This window comes from Peromyscus eremicus, chromosome 9 (assembly GCF_949786415.1).
Source record: "Peromyscus eremicus chromosome 9, PerEre_H2_v1, whole genome shotgun sequence".
NCBI classification, from domain to species: Eukaryota; Metazoa; Chordata; class Mammalia; order Rodentia; family Cricetidae; genus Peromyscus; species Peromyscus eremicus.
The window spans coordinates 82,735,029-82,758,697 of NC_081425.1; the positions used below are offsets into that span (position 1 = coordinate 82,735,029).

General features: G+C 54.8%; 1 protein-coding gene across 4 annotated transcripts in view; it reads left to right on the forward strand.

Moving 5' to 3' along the window:
* Positions 1–242: 242 nt before the first annotated feature.
* Positions 243–23,669, forward strand: part of Zmiz1 (zinc finger MIZ-type containing 1) — a 158,611-nt gene continuing 135,184 nt past the window's right edge. For all 4 annotated transcript variants that reach the window (XM_059273879.1, XM_059273881.1, XM_059273882.1 and 1 more), the window contains exon 1: positions 243–354. The gene's annotated coding sequence lies outside the window, so the exon portion shown is untranslated. The remainder of the gene's footprint in view (positions 355–23,669) is intronic.

Consider the following 23,669-nt stretch of genomic DNA (forward strand, 5'->3'; position numbering starts at 1 on the left):
CACTGAGTGAGGCTGTTGGTTGGGTCGCAAGTATGAATCTCAAGAGCCCGTGCCTCTTCTAAGAAGAACTACAGCCCCCAGTTCTCTGGAGCTCCCCTTGGATATGCGGCTGTGTTTTCCAGGAGGTGGTTTGAGGGACCCAGGCATGCTGGATTTAAGGGACCGCTAGGAGACTCAGGGGTTGCCTGCTGGCCGGAACCTGGGCCTCATTGTCTCCTCTGCTCTCTCTTGCAGAACTTGTGGCCACTGTGCTCGGACAGCATAGAGCCCACTCGGCACCTCCTTCGCCGCAGCCCCCGTCCCCCAACATCGCAACAGCCTTGAGCTGTGATCGACTGACGGAAGCCTTAGCAGGTGAGTGGATGAGCCAGCTATATTGGTACCGGGAATCTGCCACGGAGGGATGGCTAAGTGTGTGTGGCCGTCTGAAAGAGGCGGTGTCAGCGGCCTGAGGAGCTGGGTGGGGAGATGGCTTGTTCCTCCGTTTCCCCTTTGTTTCTGGGCTTCCAAACCAGAGAAGAGAGGGCTTGGGCCTCGCCTGGGAACTGGATTTAGTCTATTGTCAGTGCCCTGTGTGGGCTTGGTGGCTCTCACCCTCCTGCTAGGGGATTTTGCCTTCTAATCTAGTTTCTGGACATAATGACAGTCGTCGTAGTAAGAGAGTAGTGTCCTCTGCTCCTGTGGACACTTGACTGTGCATCGGTACCATGCCAAGCATTTTCCCTGCATAACTCCCCTTGAGGGAGTGGCTGTCACCATCCCCATTGTGCGGGAAGTAGCTTGGTCAGAAAGTACCTTGCCAGAGGCCACACACCTGACCAAACCTGGGTTTACGTTCATATCTATGCACCCTTGAGCCCTGTCCTGGTCCTCCTCATTCTGCGGCACCTTCTTGAGGGTGGGTCTGAGTGTCCTCAGAAGAGCCAACTCATGACAAAAGGGGAGGCCTTCTACGAAGGGACAGTGGCTGCTGGTTGCTATGATCTAGATACTTCCTCAGATACTCTAGGAATTGGCCATTTCACACTGGATGGGGTAACTGAGGCCTAGAGAGGGTGGGATACACAGGCAGGAAATGACAGGGCCAGAATTGGTATTGATTAACCACGCTGCACCCAAAGCCCTCCTTTCTGCTGGGATGCCTCCCTGATGTGGGAGTAGCATCTGCATCAGGGTAGAAAGACTAGGAATAAGCCCTGCCTGGGAAGTGGTGTTTGAGCGGACCTGGGGAAGGTGAGAAGGTTACTATGCTGATATAGATGGGTAAGGAAGACCAAGCAGAGGGCAGCCCAGCTCCTGCGGAGTCCCAGGGAAGCAAAAGTTAACTCACAGCCATTCAGGCCTGTACCTGAGTGCCCGTGAGAGACCGTTAGAATCAGGGCCGGCTGTATCATTTGCAGGGCCGAGTGAAAAATAAAAATCAAGGCCAGTTGTTCACAAAGTATTAAGGACTTGAATGATGGCAAGCACAGTGAGGTCCCTTAAAGCTTGAGGACCAGGGTGACAAAGGCCAGCCCCTGAAGCCAGGTGTAGAAGTTGAATGGACTTGTCTAGAAGTACTTCTGCATACAAGTGGAATAAAGTGGGAGCAATCAAGTGGATCTATAGGCTCCTCCACTTACAAGCTGTCTACAGGCCTGCTGACCCTGTACAAGGCCCCTTGGCCTCGGCGCTTCGTCCACTACATAAGCAGTGCTGTCCCCTCCCACAGCGGGAGGCTCTGTGATGCCAGGGTCTAGCTTGTCTCCAGCAGCTGGGGACAGGCTGCATTAGGATTGTGTGGGAACTCTCTTGGGTACGCTGTTCCAGCCTGCCCTACCTGCCCCTGCTGCCCAGTCCCATCCCTGCTAAACCAGCAGCCTGGCAGCGTGTATGGCAAGGGACAGAGAGAAAAGGAAGATTCAGCAGCAGAGCTGATGCTGCCAAGGCCTGCTGTTTGCAGAGCTTCCTGTCTGGCCTGCTCTCTGCTTGCCCGTTCCTATGCACTTGTTCCTGTGGGTTGGATGCCTGGAGCCTTCTGTGCCCCGGTATCACTACCAGGTGCTGCCTTTTGTGGTTCTCTGCAGTGGGCAGCATGCTCGCATAACTCATTAGATCTGGTAAAAGGCATTATTCCTATTGGCTGGATGCAAAAAACAAACAAACAACAAACAGTGGCTGTGAGACCTAACGCCACGCCACTCCAAACTCCCCTGGGCTATGGTGAGGAGGTCCACCCAGGCCGTGAGATGGATGATGGCTGTAAAGGGCCCTAGAGACAGACTTTTTTTTCCCCCCCTCTTGGTAAAATTCAACTTCAGCCCCTGGTAAAGGAGAGGTTCTAGGTTTTCTGCTCCTGAAGATGAGCTGGTGGGTCCTGGAGCTCTGGCCCATCAGAGTAAAGAAGCCTTCAGCCCTGCTTATTTCTGGGAGGAGTATGGCTCAGCCCACACAGAGCTGGACAAGCCACTCGCTGGGCAGAGGCGAGAAGACTTGAGTTGCTTCCGACCATCACAGGTGGAAAGGCCAGATGCAGAGGGAAAGGGTGTCCTGTCAGGCTGTGACCATCTACCCCTTCTGTGGCTGGAATGTAGAGAAGGCACACTGAGTGAATGCGTTGAACATCACACGGTGAAGAGCGTGGACTCAGGGCCTAGGCTTTGGGGTGTTCGTGGCTCGGTTGCTCCATTTTTTATTTATTTTTTTTATTGCCTCATTCTTGTTACAAAGTCTCTTTGAGCCCCCTGTCATCATCTGCAGGTGAGGGAGAGAGACTTCCCTGGGAGGTGTCATATGGTCACCATGCTTCCAGCCAGGCCTGTGGACGGGTGGTGGGTAGCAGGGGTGCGTGACATGGTTGACTCCAGCTGTGTGGATACTCAGGGACAGTTCCTAGAGAGAGGCTTGCCTGTGGAATCACTGAGAAGACATCGGGAAGGGGTGGGGGAGACCTGGGTTCCTGAGGAGGTGATCCCGTGCACGTTCTGTGGGCAGCCAGGTGACAAGAGTCACATTCGTGCCCCAGCAGCCCCCAGGCTCCAGGCAATGGCATCTTGCCTCCAGACTGGCAGTCACCTGTAGTCTGTGCACTAGGGTTAAGCACAATGTGGGCTGCTTGAAAAGACCTTGGGTGCCAAGGCCAGCAGGCTGGGCCCAGCCTGAGGTCATGCAGAACTGGACTTCCAGGGCCGCCTGTGACATGCCTGTCAGTCTTCAGTCCAGCTGAGAATGCATGCCCCAGCCCCTGCCCGGAATCTGTGGCCTCCAGGCCACCCCTCCACTAGCAGCCTCTGCAGCCTGCCCCGCCCCGCCCTCCTCCCCGCTACTCCAGCCTGGAGCTGGAAATAGTCTACAGCCTGCTGCTTATTCCTGCCCCCATGGGTTAGCAGGGTGGGGCTGCCTTTCCACTAGACCTGCTGTGTGACCTTGGATAAGTCCCTGCCCTTCTCTGTGGCTATTCCTTAGCCTTGTACAACCAGAAGGTGACGTTTTTAAAGGCATCAACAACCCAGTGAAAGCTGAACTTGTCCTATGGTGCGGATGAGGAAACTCACCACACAGAGAGACTAGGAAACCTACCCAGAGTCACACAGCCCTTGGTGGAGCTGGGATCAAGCCCAGTTTCCTCTGGAACCATATGTTCTCCCTGCTGTCAGGCTGGCTCTCCCAGACGCTGGCACCATGCTGGGCCCTTGGGCTGAATGGGAACGGCGCGGTTGAGCCCTTGGGTGAGCATGAGTCCAAGGCAGCAGTCACAGAACTGCGGTGCACAGGCACAGAGGTGTCCCCTCAGTGAGGGCGAAGGCTGAGGAGGTAGCCAAGAAGCCTGCCTGGAGGAGGGGGAAGCAGGGCAGAGTTCTGTGGGCCCTGACAGCCTCCCGGCCAGCCAGGAAGATCATTCAGCTTTAGCTGGAAGCAGGTGCTTCAGCAGCTCCCGCGGACCCCAGAGACCCATACCCAGTTTGGCCTGGCTTCTTTCTTCTTTAATGGGAGCAAGGGCAGCTCTCTAGGGACTTGGGGTCCAGCCTCAGCTGCCACACTAGAGGTAGAGCCCCTGAGCCTTGGTTCCCAGGCTGGGGGAAACAGGGATCGCACTGGCTTCTTCCTGTAGCTGGGCAGTTGGGCCCCACAAGGTCTTAAAGCCCTCAGTACCTATTCTGGGAGGGAAAAGCCCACCTACCCAAAGGCAGGAGGAGGGTGGTCTAAACGGGGGCCAAGTGCCACCCTCTTCTGCCACCCTCTGCACATCTGCTGGTCCCTCACCCTTCAGAGTCCCAAACTCAGCTCAGGAGCTTGGGGTGGACGTTCTTGAGGGACAGAGGATTACAGAAGCCCAGAAACCAGCCTGGGGACACACAGCTTCATTATGTCAGATACAAGAGGCTAAGACTCAGGTATCCTTCCCAAGGTGGGCAAGGCCGTGTTGCTCTCCAACTCTACCACCTACCTATTTATGTAGGAATGAGGGAGGGCCCATAAAGAGCTCTGTGAATGTAATATGGGCAACTCTTCCTTCCACTGAGGTTTGCTCAGCCAGCTCTTGCCTGGCGTTCACCTTGTTCTTGTCCGTGAGACACATACCCAGGCCCCACTTGTAATGAAGGACAGCTCTGCCTGTGCCTTTTGTCTGTGTATCCAAAGCCCCCACATACCTCACAGCAAAGGAGAAGACCCTGGGCTGCCTGCTGTCTTGAGGCATCAAAATGTCACACTCTCTCCCAGAGAAGGAATGTGCTGCGGGAGCCACCTGGCCAAGATCCCCATGGCGCGGGAGACCCGAGGCCCGGTGGTAGAGCTCCACAGTAACAACATGGCGCTCTAGCCTTACCGCCAAGCACACTGCCCTCCTAAACTACTCTGACGGTAGGGAAGGTGGGGATGCTGACAGTAAGGACCAGCAATAGTGACCAGAGCACTGTGTTTAACAAAAAGCAAAGTCAGCTGAGGAGCCATGGCTGCCGAGAGCCCAGGGAAGCTCAGATGTTTGTGGAGACTCACCAAAAAGGGGCAGGGGGCCCAGCTCTGTGAAAACTGATCACACTGCCTTCCGTCATGGCCCTCCCAGTAGTGAAATCTTCTCTATCCTGACCCATTTACTTGGTGTCAAGATGCTATGGACGAGAACAGAAAGTAGACCGGAGATCAGGGTCTACCCACAGTCCTCATCATCTCCCTTTGCAGTGGGATGCCGAGTACTCAGCCACCCTGCAGTCTGGGAGGCTACGCTATGGCATTCCTGTTAACCTGGGGTAAGGGTCTGCAGCTAGTCCTGAAGAACGAACCTGAAGTGGACCTGCCAGTATCCAAGCCACAGGAAAAGCTGGGCAGAGAGGCTGCCCAGTGACTGTGTAGAGGGCCAAGGGGCTGATAAAGGAAGGGGGTGGGCAGGTGCCCGTGGAAGTCTAGATGCCAGAAGAATGGAATTTGTATTTTTCTTCTAACTCCCTAATGTTCCACGTCTGTGCCTCGGTTTCCATTGGATCTTCTCTGGGCTTCAGGTACCTAGGAGCCACCTCCAGGCTTCGGTGGGAACATCTGCCTTTGGCCAGCACAAGCTGTGCTTGGGTTTTTGCTGAGGGAGGGATAAAACTGCCTGGATCCTTGGTGGGCAACTGGCTGGGGAAACTGGAGCTGGATTCAGGGCTTCTCCATAGCTGATGGAAACCAGCTTAAGGCTCCTAGAGTTTCCTAGGCTAGACCATCCCGGGAGGGCAGGGGATGGCCCTGGGTAATTCTGCCTGTAGGCTGAGGATCTAGTTCTCAGAACAGGTTTGGGAGAAGGGCCTGATTTGGGCATCCCCAACTTTCCTATAACCAACTGCCTCCTGGGAGAGGCTGGAGGTAGGGAGAGGGTAGTCCTCCCAAGACTGTGGCAGGTGACCCAGGCTCTGGTGAAGGTATGGTAGGTGGGGAGACCTCCCTGGCTGCCACCAGTCTCCAATCGGTAGCCATGCTGGGGCCCTGTGGTCTGCTCCCCGATCACTCCACACTGTGTGCCAAATGGCACTGACTCACAGTGGTCCTGTTCTCACCGCTTTCCTGGCAGTAGCTCCAGCCACAGGCCCCGTGGACTCCGGGTCCTGGGATTGCATAAACCTCCTGCACTAGCAGTGTGCACGGCTCCGTTCCCGTCAGCCTAGGGATGGCCCAGGATCCTGTCCAGGAAGCCCACAGTTCTTTCTGGAATGCTACAACAGCTACCCCTACAACAAGGAGTGGCCGAATTCCCTGAACTCAAAGCCTCTCCATGACCCCTGACTCATGTTATTCTCATGGTATCAGCCGGGTATGAGCCTGCATCCAATGTGGGAAAACTAGAGTCAGAGAGGGCAGGACATTTGGCCAAGGTCACACAGCCAATCCAAAATCAAGCTGAGCATCCGGGGCCCTGCTTATTATACTCCTCTGGGAACCAAGCAAGTGTTGTTTGTTTGTTAGGGGAAACCACTGGCTAGAGTTGCTAGAAGCCCACAGGAGGCCTTGCTCTCTTCCCTCCTGGACTTCATCTGCTCTAATTGGCCACAAGTGCTAGTGGTGCTGACATTTACCTGGTAGAAGGGCCTCTCCCTCTTGCATCAAGATACTAAAAATAGCTGGGGCCAGCTTCCTTCAGCCCCTGCCCAGCCCACGCTTGCTCCCCGCCTCAGTGACCTTTTTCCTGGGGTGGCACTAGGCTCCGCCCTGCTGTCCCTGTCAGGTCTCCATGTCCTCAGGCTGTCAGGCAGTGGCCCTGCGGGAACTCCTCCTCCCTTTCCTTGCTTCCCTGTGGGCACTCCCTGTCTGCAGTGACCACCTCATTCCTGGGCTCCAGCAGGGGGCATGCTCCATCCCCTAGTGATCTGGTGCTCAGTTCTCATCCTCCTCTGAACCCAGACACGGTGTGGCCTCTATCCCAGGACTGTTTTCCAGCCTTGCCACCCCAGCAATGAAGACAAGCCAGGCTTTGGCTTGGGTATTGCGAGCCTGCGTACATCCCGATCTCTGAAATGGGCAGCAACACGTGACCATAGAGTATTGCAAGGATGTACTAAGGCAATGTACAGGAGGAGCCGAGGCCCTCTGGGAGCTTTTCCCAAACAGCTACTCTGGGAACCTAATAAATGAGACTGATACGCTGGAACAGGGAAGGAACGTTCCAGAACAGGCGAAGGATTGGCAACTTGACTTCCTCCAGGTCAGGGCCTCTTGCCCATTCCCCGCGCACTTCCAGCCTGGCCTGCCATGCCTGCCTAGCCAGTGTTTGTCTGGTTCGTGTCCTGGGTCAGTATGACCAGAAGTGTGTGCACACTGGCCTTCATCCAGGGGCTGGCTGGCTTTGGACTCAGCCCAGTGGAAACAGGAGTGGTTTTCCAGGTTTGGGCTTGTGCCTGGCACATGGGCTACTCCAGTGTGCCTCAGATGATAATGCTCTAACTTACCCTATGTCGTACGGAGGCTCAGTCATCAGCACATGTGCTCACAGAAGAGCGTGGAGTCCAGTCGTCATGCTGGGGACGCTTCAGCTGGGCCTCCTGCTAGTGAGGCTGGTGGCACTGTTGGTGGCAGTGACAGTGGCCACCTGCTGTGTTGAGTGACGGGTGTCAGCTGCTGAGCACACAGCACGTGGGGTCCCTGAATTCCGTCTCCAAACCCCTCACACAAGGTCCCATTATACACTGCATTCCAGATGAGGAGACTGAGGCACACGGAGGCCACCCACAGTTAGAAAAGGGTAGGTCTGGAAACCAGAATCCAGAATATCAGCCCAGCTAGAGTGACCCACAGCTGTGCATGCCTAGGACTGCTCCAGCATTCGTAACTCAAGTTCCAAATCCTGGAGATTCGTCTCTCTTCTGGGTGACGCAGGGTGGGTGACAGGGCCAGCTCTGGCTGGACAGAGTGCCTCCCCTTCACAGGCCCACTTGGATCTCCCTCAGCTTGGGGGACTTGCTGGTTCTGTCTGGACTTGGCCCTTCCTGTGCCTGCTCCCTGCTGGGTGCTGGTCACCACTATTTCCAGACTTAGTACTGTGTGCCTCTCCAACCACTCTTCTCCACCCTGGTCTCAGGAGGATTCTAGAACATGCCAGTCAGGTCTTTGCCCAGGTTGTACCAGTAGCTGGCTGATGGGAGATGGGCTGCTGTTTATCATGCCTCAGTTTCCCCATTTGCACAGAGGGCCTTGGCAGCTCTCCTCCCACCCTTCTAAAGATTTCTGGAACCTCTGTTTTATTGTTATCTCACGCGTGTGGGGGGGGGGGGTGGGGCTCAAGGTGCTCAAGGGCCATGGTCACATGTAGAGGTCTTTGACTCCTCAAGGGTCGATCCTTGCCTTCCTTCCACCTTGTGTGAGGCAGGTTCTCGTGTTTGCCCTTGTGTACACTAGACCAGCTGGCTTGTGAGCTTCCTGGGATTCTCATGTCTTCGCCTTCCATCTTGCTGTGGGAGCATTAGGATTACAGATATACATGACCGCTTCTTACTTTGCGGTATTTCGGATCTCTCTCTCTCTCTCTCTCTCTCTCTCTCTCTCTCTCTCTCTCTCTCTCTCTCTCTCTCTCTGCATGGGACGCGCGTGCACAGGTTCTTACACTTGCGCAGTAAGGGCTTTACCTGTTGAACCATCCTTCTCTTTAGCCTCGGAACGTCTGAAGAGCGGAGGCAGAAGGAGCCCCCAAAGGAGCAGGGACTTTCTGGTGCAGTGATGGAGAACACCAGCACTGATAAAGGAGACCTCTCAGCAGAGGGACAGAGCAGGGCCGGGGACACTGCTGGCCTGTGTTGCCCCTCCCCATGCCAGGACTTCGGGGGTGCGCTCCTTGGGGGCCTGGGTCAATTCTTACAGATGTAGAAAGCGGTGCATGTTGAGGCCAGGTCTCGCATGGAAGAAGCCTAGGATATCATCGACACTCCACTCTCCCTGGTCCCTGGACCCTTTTCTCATCTCTGGCTCTGTGTTCTTCTCAATATCTTGCTCCCGCCAGCAGCCAGGCCTTACTAAGTTCCTGCCTCTGTGTCACCCGCTCCAACCTTCTCTGTCTCCCCAGTTTCCCATTGCCATGGGGGGGGGGGGCGGGGAGTCCACGTTACAAGATGCCATCAAGGCCATCTTCCTGACTTAGTGAGTTCTGAGATCTGTTTGGGCCCTCAGCCCACCTGAGCCTTCGGAGTCTTCTGTCTCTAGTGGTATGGGTGACGTAGTACCTTTGTACAGGCGTACAGGCTTGGCTCCATGCCCAGTCCATGCCTGGTCTCATTGTGGATACAGTGTGTTCGGGAACAACCAGAACAACACCCTGCTCAGACACTACCCAGAACTACTGCCCCCAGCTGCCCAGTGTGGCTCAGGCCCAGCTTTCGGATGCAGGAGCAGCCTGTGTGCTCACATGGATGTTCAGTTCCAGGAGGGCAGAGTTGTGCCGTGGGGAGCGAGCAGGCTCGTGTGGTAAATGCAGGCGTGTGCTCCCAGCTCCACAGCTATGCGACTTGGGGCAGCCCAGATAAGCCTCGGTAGTATAATTTATGACATGTGGGTAACAAGAATGCCTTCATCACAGGCTACTGGAATGAAATGAAGTGACACACAGTAAGAGCATGCAGGGTCCTGGGACGTTGTAAGGATGATAGGCACAACGCTTACCCGTTTTTTGTCAGAACAGGGAAGTACTTTGTCCTTGAGCTGTCAACCATCTTCCAAAGAGGCTCTCACGATGTCACTTTCATTTCTGCCCACCCCCACCCTTGCTCTGTCCTAGCACTCCTTCCCAGGGCCCCTGACACCCCAAGAATCCCAGCCAGTGCCTGCTGGCCTGTGTCGTCACTTAGTCACCCCGTCTCCACTGGGCGCCTTCTGATCGGACCCCAGGGTTCACTCATGTTTTCCTCCCACAGGTGTCTGGACCCCAGGGATGGGGGCTCATGACAGGGTGTTGGGTGAACCCATGTTCAAGCACAATCCTCTCCAAGAGCAACGTAGCTGTGGCCAGCCAGGGTTCTGGGTCTACCCATAGGCTGCTGAGGACGTTTCTGGAATGCCACCTGGAATCAGGGACAGCACCCACCCCTAGCTTCATGGGGTCCAGCAGGCACCATGGAGTGTGATTTGCAGCTGGCTCCCCCGTGGTCCAGTGCCTCTCTCTCAGCTGTATGGCTGTGTTTTTGTTTGCCGAGGTCCTGCCCCACCCCCACCGTCCTCCGTTCAATTGTGTTATTATATTTAAACAAATCAATTCCGTCCTAATGATGAGTTTGCAGTGCAGAGGCCATTGATTTCTCACAGCCCTGAAAACCAGCTGATGAATGGCACCAGTGCTTCTTTGGAGAGGCACTTTGGAGAGGCAGTCTTCCATGTGCCCCAAGCTACCTAGGGACACCGCCCCACCCTGCCCTCAGCTGCTGCCTGCAGCTGGGACTGAGGTCATGGGCCAGAGGAGACGACCCCAAGTCCCTCCCCGGGTGGAAGGAATGTTGTGGCAGGGCCTGCGCCTGCTCTGGTGACACCGAGTGAAGATTTTTATTGATTTTGGCCCCAGGCAGGACTTACAGAGCGGAGAAGCCTCGAGGTGTGATCTTGATCTTCTACAAACCCAAAGCGCCTTCTTAGGAGTTGGCACCTAGTCCCTAGACCTGGTGGGGCTGCCAGTAAAAGCCATTTGAGCTGCTTTGGGGAAGGGAGGGTCGAGACTGCCCATGCTGGAGAGGTGAGAGGGCTTCCCTTTGGGAAATCCGTCAGAACCCAGTGTTCAAAGGCACCGTTAAGCTGCCACCCAGGGCTTTTGACTCTCAGATCCCTGCCTTTCCTGCTTCTCTGAGTTCCTATGGGCAGGGACTACTGTTCCCAGCGTGGAGGGACCTCGAAAGAGGGAGGGAAGGGCCGCCACCGTTTGCCTGCCAGGGTGGAGGCACAGTGGACTCTGAGAGCCAGTCAGGTTCCCAGTTGTACTTCTTGGAGTGTCCCGGTGGCAGGGAGGCTGCCCCCGCTGCCAACCTTTCTCTTATCCACCCTGGGCTTCTGTCTGTGTGAGCCAGGCCCCTTGCAGGTTTCAGGCTTAGCTGCCCACCGCAGCACGCTCAGGAGCCTGTGAACTGGACTGGAGGGAAGACAAGAGGGAGTGTCAGGGTCTAGAGTGAACCTCAGAGGGCATGCCTGGCCTCAGGTCCTCCGAATGCAGCACCAAACTCTCGGGGTGGTGGGGGGAGGGGAGCAGAAGCCAATTTGCTGACCCTCTCCACTGCCAGTTCACTCTTTCTTTTAGAGACCAGAGCTTATGGCCCAGAGGAGGGCGCTGTTCTTCAGGGCTGCAGCTGGTACCTCACAGGCTGCAGCGGCATTGGAGTTGCGTTAGGGGCTTGTGCATGGCTGCCGTGTGTTTCCCAGGTTTCTTAAGACCACCCCTCACTGAGGACTCCAGGCTGGCTCAGTGTGCACCTTCCTGTGCATTCCCAGGGGCCACGCCAACCAACCACCCCCGCCCCCCCTCTTCCTCCAGACTGACAGCTACCATAATCAGGTTAGCTTCCCTCTGCTCGGTGCTTGCTCTGCTGAGCCAGACCAGCTGCCTCTAATGGCCGGTCCACCTGGCCCTCTCTGTGGTGCTGGGGTGGGGGAAGGGAACTGAGGAAAGAGCTGCCTTCCTCCACGTAGACCTCTGCAGGAGCCCACATCCTTATTCTGGCATCTAAGACCTTGCTCCCTTCTCCCGTCTCCATGCCCCCGGGAGTGCTCATGGGTGTAGTGACTGCTCCTGTACATGTAGGTCCCTTTGTTACACTTCTTAGAAAACGTCTGTGTATCCTTAGAAACCCAATTCCCATTGGACTACTTCAACGGCCCCCACCTGCCCTGGGTGCTCCTCTGACCTGGAGCTTATCAGTGCCAATGCATTAAGAGCATTACTCCTGGATGTAGTCCAGGAAGAAATATATATATTCCTTTCTCTGTACTGCAGGTGGCAGCTTGAGAAATATCCAGTAAATGGCCAGGGCCAGCCAAGGAAAGAGAAGCAACCAGAGGAAAGAAAGAAACAGACAGGAGGGCCAGGAGAGCCGCTGCCAGCCCCTCACACACTGCAGCCCACTTCCTGCCGGGGAGGTCCATTCCCAGCTTCTCGTGACACATGTCAGGCCTGAAATAGACCCACGGGGCCGAGGTGGTGTCTTTACCACCCCTCCTCCCTGCTGAGCACGTTGGCTCCTCCCCTTCTGGGCCCTGCTCAGTGCCAGGACCCTTGCCAGCCAGCAGGGCCAGGCCATGGTCTCTGTCCCTGCTTTTTTTTTTTTAATATAAATACAGTGTGTAAATAAGGTCTGCTGCTTCCCAGGAGCGCTGTGTTTAAGGACTGAGGCACCACTGCAGGCATGATTGTGCTACCAAACCCATCAGCTGCCTAATTACCATTCATTTTGCATTTATTTCTGCTAATTAAAAAGAGAAGAACTCCTAACGACTTTTACGTAAATACTTGTATTTGTTCTATGTAAAGACGGGGTTCAGATTGGCTGGTGATTGTCTACTCTTGTAGCTGTCACACACGAAGTGCTGGGGGATGGTGCTCAGAGGGCCTGTCTGGGGATCAGGGGGTCACCAGGAATGTCAGATACCATGAGTGCTTGGGCTGCAGTCTGACTAATGGAGCTGGGGGGAACCCCTGGCTCATGCCCCTTGACATAGGAGATTGAGACCCACCCCTCCCAGAGAGAGACAGACTCCACTTCTGGTGCATGGACTCTCGTTCTAGTGCTCATATGGACTTAAGAACTCAAGGAAGGAAAGGGCAGCCTGGCTCAGCCCTTGTGCTCTTGGAGAAATCTCCGCCTCCTCTCACTATCAATTGTGCTGTAGCTCCGCAGCAGCCCTTATGCTCTTGGAGGCACTCTCCCCACCTGGACGGAGCCCCCCACCCCCCCCCCATGACAAGCCTGCACCCTGCCCAGGCCTTTGCAGACTGATGTACCAGGAAACAGGTGTGGGGCTGATTTCACATTTTTAATATTATGTATTTATTTTCATGTGGATTAGAAAATATGTATAATTAGTATATAAGACCCATGATTTGGCAGATGATAGTACTTTAGATGAGGCTAAGGAAAAAGAAGGTGATTGGTTTAAAATGATTAAAATAATGATACATAAATTATTAAGGTGGAACACAGATGGGCTTGTGGTATCTGATGACAGATGAAGGGACACACTGAAAGTGTCGGAGTGACGATGACTACCGAGCCAGGCCCTGGCCTTGCGGGTCCAGAGATCTGCTATTCCCTGGCCTATAGATACCTTGCCTCATCCTAGGGGCAAATGGCACTCCTGGAACATTCCAGAGTCTCCCTAACTCTATTGGCCATAAATCAGTAACCCCCAAAAAACATAGAGAGTAAGCGGAAGGACCTGTAAAGTGGCTTCCTGCCCAGGGTCACTTGACACAGGGCGCAGACACATATCCTGGCCTCCCTGGTGTTGCAGGTTGTAGATGGGAGGCCGATGTGCCTCTGGATGGCTTCCTGCTATCTGTCTGTCTTCCAGGCCAGTCTCAAGACGCTCGGGCTGAACAGCTCCAAGGCTCTGGAGGCTTCTAGCCAGGGTTTCCATCTTCCTGCCTGCTGCTCTGAGACCTTCATCTCTTCCTCTGTTCAGTAGGAGCTGGTGGGGCTGAGAGACATTGGAGAACCATGTGCAGAGTGCTCCTTGGGAAGTACTCAACTCAGCCATGGTACACAGTGGGTCCTGGCTGGAGCCCTTGGCCACCACCTCCTTATATGCTCTCTGTGGGAGGGGACCATAGTGCTATAACCTGTCATCCTCAGTTCATCAACCCTTCGGTCATTCTGGAGGCCTTAGGGGCAAACGGGAGAAAAAAGAGAAGAACAGAGGCATGACCTGAATGGCCAAAGTCACCTGCCATTGCCTCCTCCTCTTCCTCCTCCATCAGCCACCAGCTAGCCTGTTCCACCATCATTTGGCCTCATGACCCCAGGCTTCCAGCAACCCTCCCTGCCCTCCAAAAGACTAGCTGCAGACCTCTCAGGAGCTCACTGCTGCTGCAGGCTAGCCCCTATGGTCACCACTCCCCAGCCACCTCCCCTTCTCTGGGACATGGGGCAGTCTGGAAACATGCTGGGTGACCTTGAGCAGCCCCCTCCTCCACCCCACTAAGCTCTTCATGGTGCCAGCCCAGTCCATCTCTAAGGCCTCTCCCACTCCAAACTCTGCCTACCTGCCCCGGCAAGTGAAGGCAGTGTCCATTTCTGCCTATGCAGAAGACCCAGCACGTTGGGTGAGGCAAGCAGGGGGCCTGTTCGCTTGCTGAGATGTTGGTGCCAGGTGGGGTAAGTGATTTCATTCGTGAATGAATGCATAAATGAATGGGTATACTTAACGTCCATTCTTGGTTGCCGCCGCTGCTGCTGCTGCTGCTGCTGCTGCTGCTGTTGGAGTCTCTCCAGCTTCGCAGAGCAGTGGTCGAGAGGACTGGCCAAGGACTGGCTGCGGCACAGGGCCAGCCTGTCTGGGTTCGTATCCTGGCTGTGACCTTGGGCTGTGTTCTTCTTGTCTTTCTATGTTTCCTCGTCTTTTAAAATGGGTACAGTTTGTACTTCCTAGGATGTCATGAGACTAAGGGACTCTTAGGACGATGCAGCTGAAGGCCCTTTAAAGTTAGCTGTTATTAATAGTTTCATTACCACTATGATAATTACCAAAGGTCGGGGGAACGCTGGATGGAGTCTTGGAGTCCCTGGGAGCTATGGAATGTTATAGGCAGAGAAGTGCAGCAAGTTGTAATTAGGAGCTTTCATTATAAGCATTTCTGGGAAATTGTTTAAAGAAGCTTCATCAGAAACAGGACTCGGATCCCTTAGGACCCAGGAGTTTGTTATGATTTTTCTGACTCTCTAAGTAGATATTTACAGCTTGACATACTCAAGAGGGTCTCCAAAATTGCATCAACTTAAGCCTCTGTGGATCTGAACTACACAGTTTTATCAGCGTGCCTGCTTCTATGCTCCCCCTTCAGTGGGTCCCAGCAGGAGGTGGCACTGCCCACTTTGAGAGGGACCTAACTTCTTAGCCCCAGACACCATGCTGTGTGCAGACTGGTCTCTTACTTGCAGTTTGAGCCTGAGAATGGCCTGAAGGGTTCCAGGCAGCCCACAGAGAGAAAGGGTTCTTTTTCTCTTCCCGGTCAGTGTCTCCTGCCAGGGACCTGCAGCACACAAAGGCCTTGGTGCTGGGCCCCATTGCCCCTGTACTTCTGAGCTGAGGGCTCTTGCATGCCGGCCGAGGTCCGCTTACTCTCTCTCTTCCCCGTGTGTGCCCTGGGGTGTGGGCACTAGAAGACAGTTAGGCTGCGGGAAACAGGTTGCTGAGCTGTGAGGTTGTCGCTGGAGTGGCTGGCTGTGTGCCAAGTCGAGGGTTTAGTGCCAGGTTGGGGCCCGGGACTGGCCTTGCCCTCAAGGATCTCTTTGGTCACCAAGACCACAGGATTCTCACCCGAAGGGTAAGGTGCAGACAGGGGATGATGGGGTCAGCCTTTATCAGTTATCTGAGAGTAAGAAGTACAGAAAGCCCGTAGCTCATGGAGGGCCTAACAGATGGACCGAGCTCCAGAGGACGGACCGTTAGCTGGGGAAGACCCCCGGGTGAGCACTCTGGACACTTGCTGCCTCCACTGGCAGCAGGGCCTCTAGACCCTCTTCTGAGAGGGACATTTATAACTCACAGCTGTGCGGTCCTGAGCCCAACTGACTGTGGTAAACCGATCTGGCTTCAGGAAGTCCCAACCCAAGGCCACTCCCAACTCGACCCCACATTCTCCTCACCTCCTGACACCCACATCCTGTTCTCAGCAGGAGGGCGGGCAGTGGGGCCCAGGCAGGGTCTCCAGCTGCAAAGCACCGGGATGGTTCTAGAACTGTGGGGCCACCAACCTCATCAGGACCTGTCCCGAAGACAAATAGATAAGGACACCAGGTCAACAGAGGGCTGGTGACTACCCCCCACCCCACCCCCGCACTCCCCCCCCCCCCCCACACACACCCAAGTCCATAGGATCGAGGATCTGGAGTGCTGGTTGTAGGATCAGGGCCATGCTTGGCACTCCCACGATGATCCAAAGAGGGGTTGATGCTTCTAGGCCCTGCCAACCACTGTAGCCCGGAGGAGCCTGATGGAAGAGAGAGGAGAGCTTCAGGGAATGCTGGGAAAAGACGCCATCTTGGACCCCAGACTTCTACATTGCCACCTTCTTTCTGGTTACTTCATTCTCTGGAGGCCCTATACTGTCCCCTGAGTTTGTGGGGCTAGGATGGACTGGGAAAAGGGAGGGTGCTGCTGTAAGCTTCCAGCCTTCTATGGCCTTGACTCTGGTGTTTGGACCAAGCACTCACTTCTCTGCCATGTTTTCCCTGCAAACAGAACTGATTCACTGTAGAGCGCTTGCAGGAACTTGGCCCAGGAAACTCTAGAAGTTTGTGACCAGATTCTAAACTCAGAACCAAAAAGAGCATGTATTTTTGTTTTATTTGATTATGTATTTATTAAATCATATTAGAAATGCCTAACTATGTGTCATACCCACTGCTTTGTGGCTCTCCTCTGCTTTAAACTGTTTCTGGAGGGTGGGGAGATGGAGACAGATGGATCCCTGAGGCTCAACAGCCAGCCAGTCTAGCTGAACCGGTGAGCTCCAGGTTCAGTGAGAAACCCTGCCTCAAAGACACAATGTGGAACACCAGGTGTAGTGGCACACACCTTTAATCCCACCACTAGGGATGCAGAAACGGGCAGATCTTAGTGAATTTAAAAGGCTAGCCTGGTCTTCATAGTAAGTTCCAGGCCAGTCAGAGCCTCATAGTATGACCATGTCTCCAAAAACAAAAAACAAACAAACAAAAAAACACAAAAAAGATGGAGAGTGGATACTGAAGACAACATTGACCTTCAGCTTCTCCTCGTGTGTACATGTACACATACAAAAATGAAATAGATATGGGCTGTAGAAGTGGCTCAGTGGTTAAGAGCAGGTACCGCTTGTCCAGAGGACCTGACTTTGCTTTCCACACGCTTATCAGCTGGCTCCCAACTGCCTGTAGTACTAGCTCAGTTACTCTGGCCTCCAGCTTCCACAGGCACCGGGACTTGTGTGCACATACCCACACAGAGACATACGTGGTGGCTTATGGAGGAACCACTCCGCACATCATGCAGTAACAGCGGACTCTAGATCTCAGAGCCATTCTTACTCCCTTGATGTGATCCTCAAGGCTCTGTCCAGTGACTGCACCAGGAGGTGAGGAGGGCTGATGCTCCTGAGATGAGGGACAGCGTAAATAGGAATAAAACTGACCAGCTGTACCATGGTGGTGATTATGCTCTCGAGGAGACATGGACAGTGAGTGTCTAAGACATGAGGATACCATGTGGCAGGCGATGGTGGTGCTTTGTTTTAGCATCTATCTGTCTGTCTGTCAATCTATCTATCTATCTATCTATCTACCTGTTTGTTTACAATTAGGGGGGCATCTGCTCATCTCGGCGTGCATATGGGTTGAACTCAGGTTGTCACAGCAGGCACCTTTACACTCTGAGCTAGCTCACCTGCTTGAGACTGGATTCTAAGAAGTGAACTCTGAGTCTGGAAAGAGAAGCTGTCGCTGAAGATGCACGGTCGGGAAATTGTTTGTAACCGGTGTTGCAAGCTAGGCAGCCAGTGAGGTCACCCTGAGAGAGAGCTTGTTGAGAGTGGGGAGGCCAGGAGCCTGAGTCTGAGTCACAGCCATCTGGCCCTGGAGAGGAGCACAGATGGGGAGGGAACAGGAATGGATGTCAGGAGGGCGCAACCAGAGAGGCAGAGGAGAACAGAGCCAGCTCTCAGTGGACAGGAAGATGTCATTGGGAAAGCTGGGAAGGGCACTGCAATGCAGAGGGAACAGAGGAAACACACACAAAGGCTCAGAGACCTTAATAGGGAAGCAGTATTCAGAGAAGATTGTTAGAGTTGGAGAAGGGACTAGGGACTTCCTTCTGCTACACAGGTGACGAGGACCCTAGGGGTGGGCTGCTAATGAGCCTATGTCCCCGTCTTCTGTCCATCTGGTGAGGCCCCATCAGGCCTCTAGCCCTAAGGTCTGTCTATTTCTCATTCTTTGAGAAGTCCTGTTGGGCCCTTTTGGCCTCCTGCCCGTCTAGGGCTCTTGGGCCCATGGTTCCGCCCTTTCCTGTATCCCTTGTCCAGAGTACAGGGCTCAAGGAGGCAGGGCAAGGGAAAGACAAGAACAGCCCCCTGTTACATCTCTGGGCAGGAGCAGATCTTTGCTCTTAAAGAGAGAACTACCTTCCGGGGCTGCCGGAGGGTTGGACTGCTGGCCCAGTGGTCATGGCACTCTGCCATAGGCAGGGGACTGTGTTTCTATCCCGTGATCATTTTCTCTCCTTACCTAAGCTCTGTCTGTCTCGATGTGTCCCCACTGGGCCGGGACAAGGCTGGCGAGACACAAAAAGAGCATTTGTAACCTCGTGTGTCCTCTCTCAGCTTCTAGACACTCCTTGTTTGTGTTCAGGACTTGGGGACAGGGTTCCCACCTTGCTACCACGGCAGGACATTGAAAGCTGCCACTGCCCCATGCTGGACCCAGCACACTGAGAGTCCCTGAGCCTGAGCCGTCTCTTTCCTCTCTAATGACCCTACAGCTCCCTCATGTGCCTCATGGTGGGCAGGTGAGCAGAGGGGACAATGGTGAGTCCCCATTTCCCAAGAGCCTTTGAGGGTACAGTTGAGGCTGTGGGGTCGGCGGGGGAGGTGGGAGGGGGAAACGATGACGACCCAGTAACCTTCAGTGCAGCAGAGCAATGTGGAACTCCTTAGGGAGAAGCACTCCCCTGCCTGTGGGCTCAGCAGGACAGCAGGGGCTTTGGACATTGGACACGGGGGGGGGGGGGGGGGGGGGGGAGGGGGCACAGGAGCAAGGCCAGCCCTCAGCCCTCAGCAGGAGCTGACAGAGGTGGTAGGCTGTTTGTTGGCTTCTGACATTCCTCAGTCTGAGAATTGTGTGGAACCTAGGTGAGGCCTTGGGACAGAGTGAGAGGGGGTGCCCCCATGATTCTGCATTAGGATTAGGGGAGCCAGCCAAGGCTGCTTTGATGCTGTGGGGCTCTATGTCGCCTCGGTGGCAGGAGACTGTGGGTAATCTCATTAATGTGCTCTGCGGATAGCCAAGTAATCCCGGGGCCTTCCTTCAGACTCACTTTCTTTAAGCCTCACTCCACCTGTCCCTGTCTTAATCCTCTCCTGCCTCAGTGATCTCTGGCAGGGCTGGACTTATCGCCATTGAACAGATTGGTAAGCCAGGGCTCAGGAGGACCCAGTGTGTTGGATGTCACAGCTAATTTGTCGGGGAGGCTCTTTGTTATTGGTGAAATTATTAAGGCCACTCCACATAGTTAAAAGGGAGGTTTATTTTGTGGGGTAACTCACAAATGAAGGGATAGGTAACAGGGTCTGGGAAAGGTGTAGCGCAGACCGGCGGTGTTCTCTGGAGAACTCTGCTCGGTCTACCTCCAGCGTCCAGGGTCCAGGAACCAAGAGATCGGCACATCCGGATCTCGGGTCTTCAGGGTCCTCTCTCGGCCCCACCTTGTAGGCGTGACAGTTCCCGAAGCCTCAATGGGGGTTGGAACTTCCAGATCAAAGCCATCTGAACCCAAAGTCTAGGAACTTAAAACAAACTCTACGGTCTCCCACACTCTTCTAGAATATCCAGGTATAAACCACCTTTCAGCATTCTCACTGTGGAGGTGAGGAAATGGAGGCCCAGAGAGAGCAAGGCACTTTCGAAGAGCCACACAGCAGCCAGTCAGGTCTAGCATCAGAATTACAGCTGGCGCCCTGCTCCCCAGAAGGCACAGAGGTCCCCCCTAGGCTCTGTCCACCACTGCCCACAGCGCCCGCTGCATTAAACTCCCCAGCAAGCCTCTCCTTTTGAAGGCACCCAGTTCTGAACCCCAGAGCTTTCCAGTGCCCATTGTTTAAATATAGATTACTAATGAAATGCTTTTTCTTCGCCTTCCCAGTGAATAGTTGTGTAAAGTTAATTTGCAGTGTTATGTAAATTCTGTTTAACTTCAATCAAGTTTCTAATTATGTTTTTACCGCAGTAATTCCCATTTGATTTGTCATCTCCTGTTAGGTATTTAACGTTCGGTGGGCAGGCTGGCTTTCTACGTCGTCTCTCCATTTTCCAGCACCCACTCCCTGCTGACCTGCCTGCCTGCCTTTCCCCCACGCTCCTCCTCCGCCGCTGCTCTCCTCCTGTCCATGGCTTCCTCTTCCTCTCCTCATTGACCAGTTTCCTTTTCTCTTGCTCACTCTTGGAGTCCTCCCTCCCCTCCTTCTCCCCACCCCACCCCACCCCCAGCTCTTGTTTCTCATTCTTCCAGGCCTTCCTCACTCTATGTGCCACGCATCCTCTGTCCACCCGGGTCTCGCTCTGTTGCCCCCCTGTATTCTCCATCCTTCCTTGAGTCTTCTCTCTCTCTGTCTCTCACTCCCTTTCTCCTTCTCCTTGTGCCCTTGAGCCCTTACAAGACCTGTGTAGGGAGTGCTTCCTAGGGTCCCCAACACTGAGGCAAAAGTAGGATTACGGGGCGTGGATCCCGAGCATCTCTTCAGAAATCAGGGTCTGGCCTTGGAAACCCAGTCAGGAACTTCATAGGTAAACTGTTCCCAGGGCTGTGGAGTGGGGCCTGGGTGAGAAACATGGGCTCTGACTCTGATAGGCAGCCTTCTTGTTAGGGCCTTCTCTGTCACACCCCCCTCTCCGCCCCTGTCTGTGAAGTGGAGTGACAGGAGCTCTTGTACTCAGCTGCTGTGAGGATAGATGAGGTGACTTCCTGGAAGAGCTTGCTGGGGCCAGGTGGAGATGGCTTTTTATCTGGGAACCCTCAGCCACACCTCTCACTTTTCTCTGGCTTTCTAGGGTTGCTTTTATAGGCAGCTTCTGGACTACTGGGCCCTGGTATCCGGGCCAGGCCTGAGCCAGGTGGAAGCCAGCTACAGGTGATCACATAGCCACCAGCAAGGGCAGAGACCGAATGTAGTCTTGGGCCTGTCTTTGGGATGTCAAGGGCAGAGGTGTAGCAACTAGGTAGCAACAGGCATCCTTACCTTGACCTCTAGCGTCCCCAGAGTCATGCTGTGGGGTCCAGCTGTGAGACTTACATTCTGTCACCAAGTCCCTGGGGCTTCCTTTCTGGGCCTTGAGTCTAGCCCCAGCCCTGGCTCTGGGGTTCCCCCTGTTATTTGAGAGGTGCTGGAAGCCACAGAGGGGGCTCCCTGGCGTGTGTCTGCCCTTGGGGTAGGCAGAGTGGGAAGGAAAAGAGCAGCCCGAGGCCTAGGTGGGCATGTGTCCCTCCTCATCCTGTCCTCCTTGTTCCCCACAGTCCTGGCTTCTCCTCGGCCAGGAAGCAGAAAACAAATGTTTGCAAAGAGCGTTCTTCCAAGTGAGGAAAGGCCACTGGTCACTTGTCCTTCAGAAACTCAGAAACCTGAGCTGGCTCAGCCTGTCCTGCTGGGCCTTGTGGCCACCTGACCCAGTGAGTGGTTGTGTATGTGTGTGTGTGTGTACATGCGTGTGAGACCAAGGAAACCTTGGCCATCACGTGGCTGCTCTTTCCCCTGTTTATCTAAGTAAGCAGTTCAGGCCAGCTGAAGTGAGGAGGCTGTGACATGCACCACAGGACAGAGGACAGGAGCCGTAGTGCAATGGAGGGCCCTGAGCCCGGGCTCAGAGGTCCTGGGCCACTGCACTGAGTGGGGAGGACTAGACTGGGCCAGCCCTGGACATACCCTCCCCACCAGGATCTCCAGCCCTGACACAGAGAGGCTGGTACCTCTGGCAAGGCAGAGCTCCAAAAGGCAACATCCCAGCCAGAGAAGGGGTTGGTATATAAAAGCTGCCTCCAACTACTGTGGCCCCAGACCTGTGCTGCGGAGTCCTGAGCCTTGGCTTTCCCACATGTAGCCAGAAAGCCACTGAACGTGTGTGGCGTACCTACTGCGAGGCAGGCCCTGGTTCCTGTGGAGGTAAGGAGTTTCTCCAGAACCTCTGGGGAACCCCATGTCTGCCGTGTTTCCTTCTGGTTGGAGGACTGAGATCAATCCCCTTCCAGGGTGAGAACCCTATGACCTTGTCGTGAGGTGACCTGTCCTATCTACCACTGTTCAGGAGGCCTGAAACCCCAGTTGGGTCAGAGCTCACTAAGACGGGGAGGGGGGTGAGAGACTTGTATTCCTCGAAGACTGGAGACTGAGGCCCGAGCAGGTGTTTCTAGCCGAGGAGGGGCCCATTCCTCCGGGGATGTAGGGCCAGAGCAGCTGTGTGGAGCAGGCAGCTACACAGGCCAAGATAACCTCTGGACATCTGGGGCCTTCTATGAACCCTCCAGCGGAGAAAGACGGCCCTGAAATCACTCCGAATGGGCCGCCCTCGGTCTTTACCACGCTCGCCAGTCTTTCTAGGAACCATGCTGTTCTCCCAGGCCTGGAAGTGGGTGCCCAGCACCCACTTCAGATGGGAATGGTAAAATGGCAGCTACTTTGGTTCACGTCTGCATCCCCTTCTCGGCTGAGTCTTCCCTGTGTCCTTCCTTCGACAAACACTTCTTGGCATGTGTCCTTGCCGGCTCTGTGTTCCAGGAAACCCACATTCCCCAAACTTAGAGGTACCAATCGCCAAATCAGTGGTGGCCACCCAGTCGGGCCAAAGGGGTCGAGAAGGTGAGAGCTGTTAGAAGAGGCAGCTGTGGCTGGGAATCGGGGTCCCGCTACCTGGGCTCTGGGAGGGCAAGGCGCACTTGGTACTGAGTGTCAAGATGAGGAGGTACCGAGGGCCACCTCCAAGCATCTCCAGGCTTTGCTGCGATAGCAGTTAGGGGTTCAGTATTCAACGTGAAGAAGATAAATGGGGAACCTCTGTGCAGAGAAAAGCTAGAGGGATGCACCCAGTGGCTGCCATTTTAACCGTTCCCATCTGAATGTGGGTGCTGGGCAGGGGGGCTGCAGAGTGAGCAAGGCTAGAGCCTACAGTACCCTCTGGGCCTTATTCCCAGCCCTAGCTTGCACACTCCAGCTCCGGGGTTGGCTGTCTACTGCCCACAGGCATCTGGTAGTTCTTTTAGTGGGCTGGCCACCTGCCAGGCTGAAGTCTGACCTCTGTCCTTCATCCCACTTGTGTGAGGGCCACAGACCATTAGCCTTCAGCATCTCTGAGCCCCAGCTTCCAGGCTTCCTGCCTCAGAAGTCCCAGCAGTATAGACCAGGCCTCTGATCCAGAACTGGTAGCCAGGGTGTGGCTCACGTCAGTTCTGCCAAAGCTCAGCAGATGCACCTTCCCACCGATCAGGATTTCCAGGGCCAGGAGGCCTGCTGGGGCTATGCCTTGGGTGGGGAGATGCTTGGGCTGCCATGTACAGGCAAGAGACTGGATTCCAGGGGAGGCCTGGTCTCTCCCACTCTCAGTGAACAGGAGAGGCCGATGTTGAGGTGAGGTGGGCCTAGGGGCCAGCTGAGAGGCCCTTATCATTCTGATGTCTAGCAGTCTGATGGAGACCCAATGTAGCTCTCCCATTGGCTGGGGAGCCATGAAGGAGGGGCCAGGGAGGGGCTAAAGGCTGTGTCTACATCCCCCCAGCCCAGGGCGGGGCACCAACTTCCCTTTTTA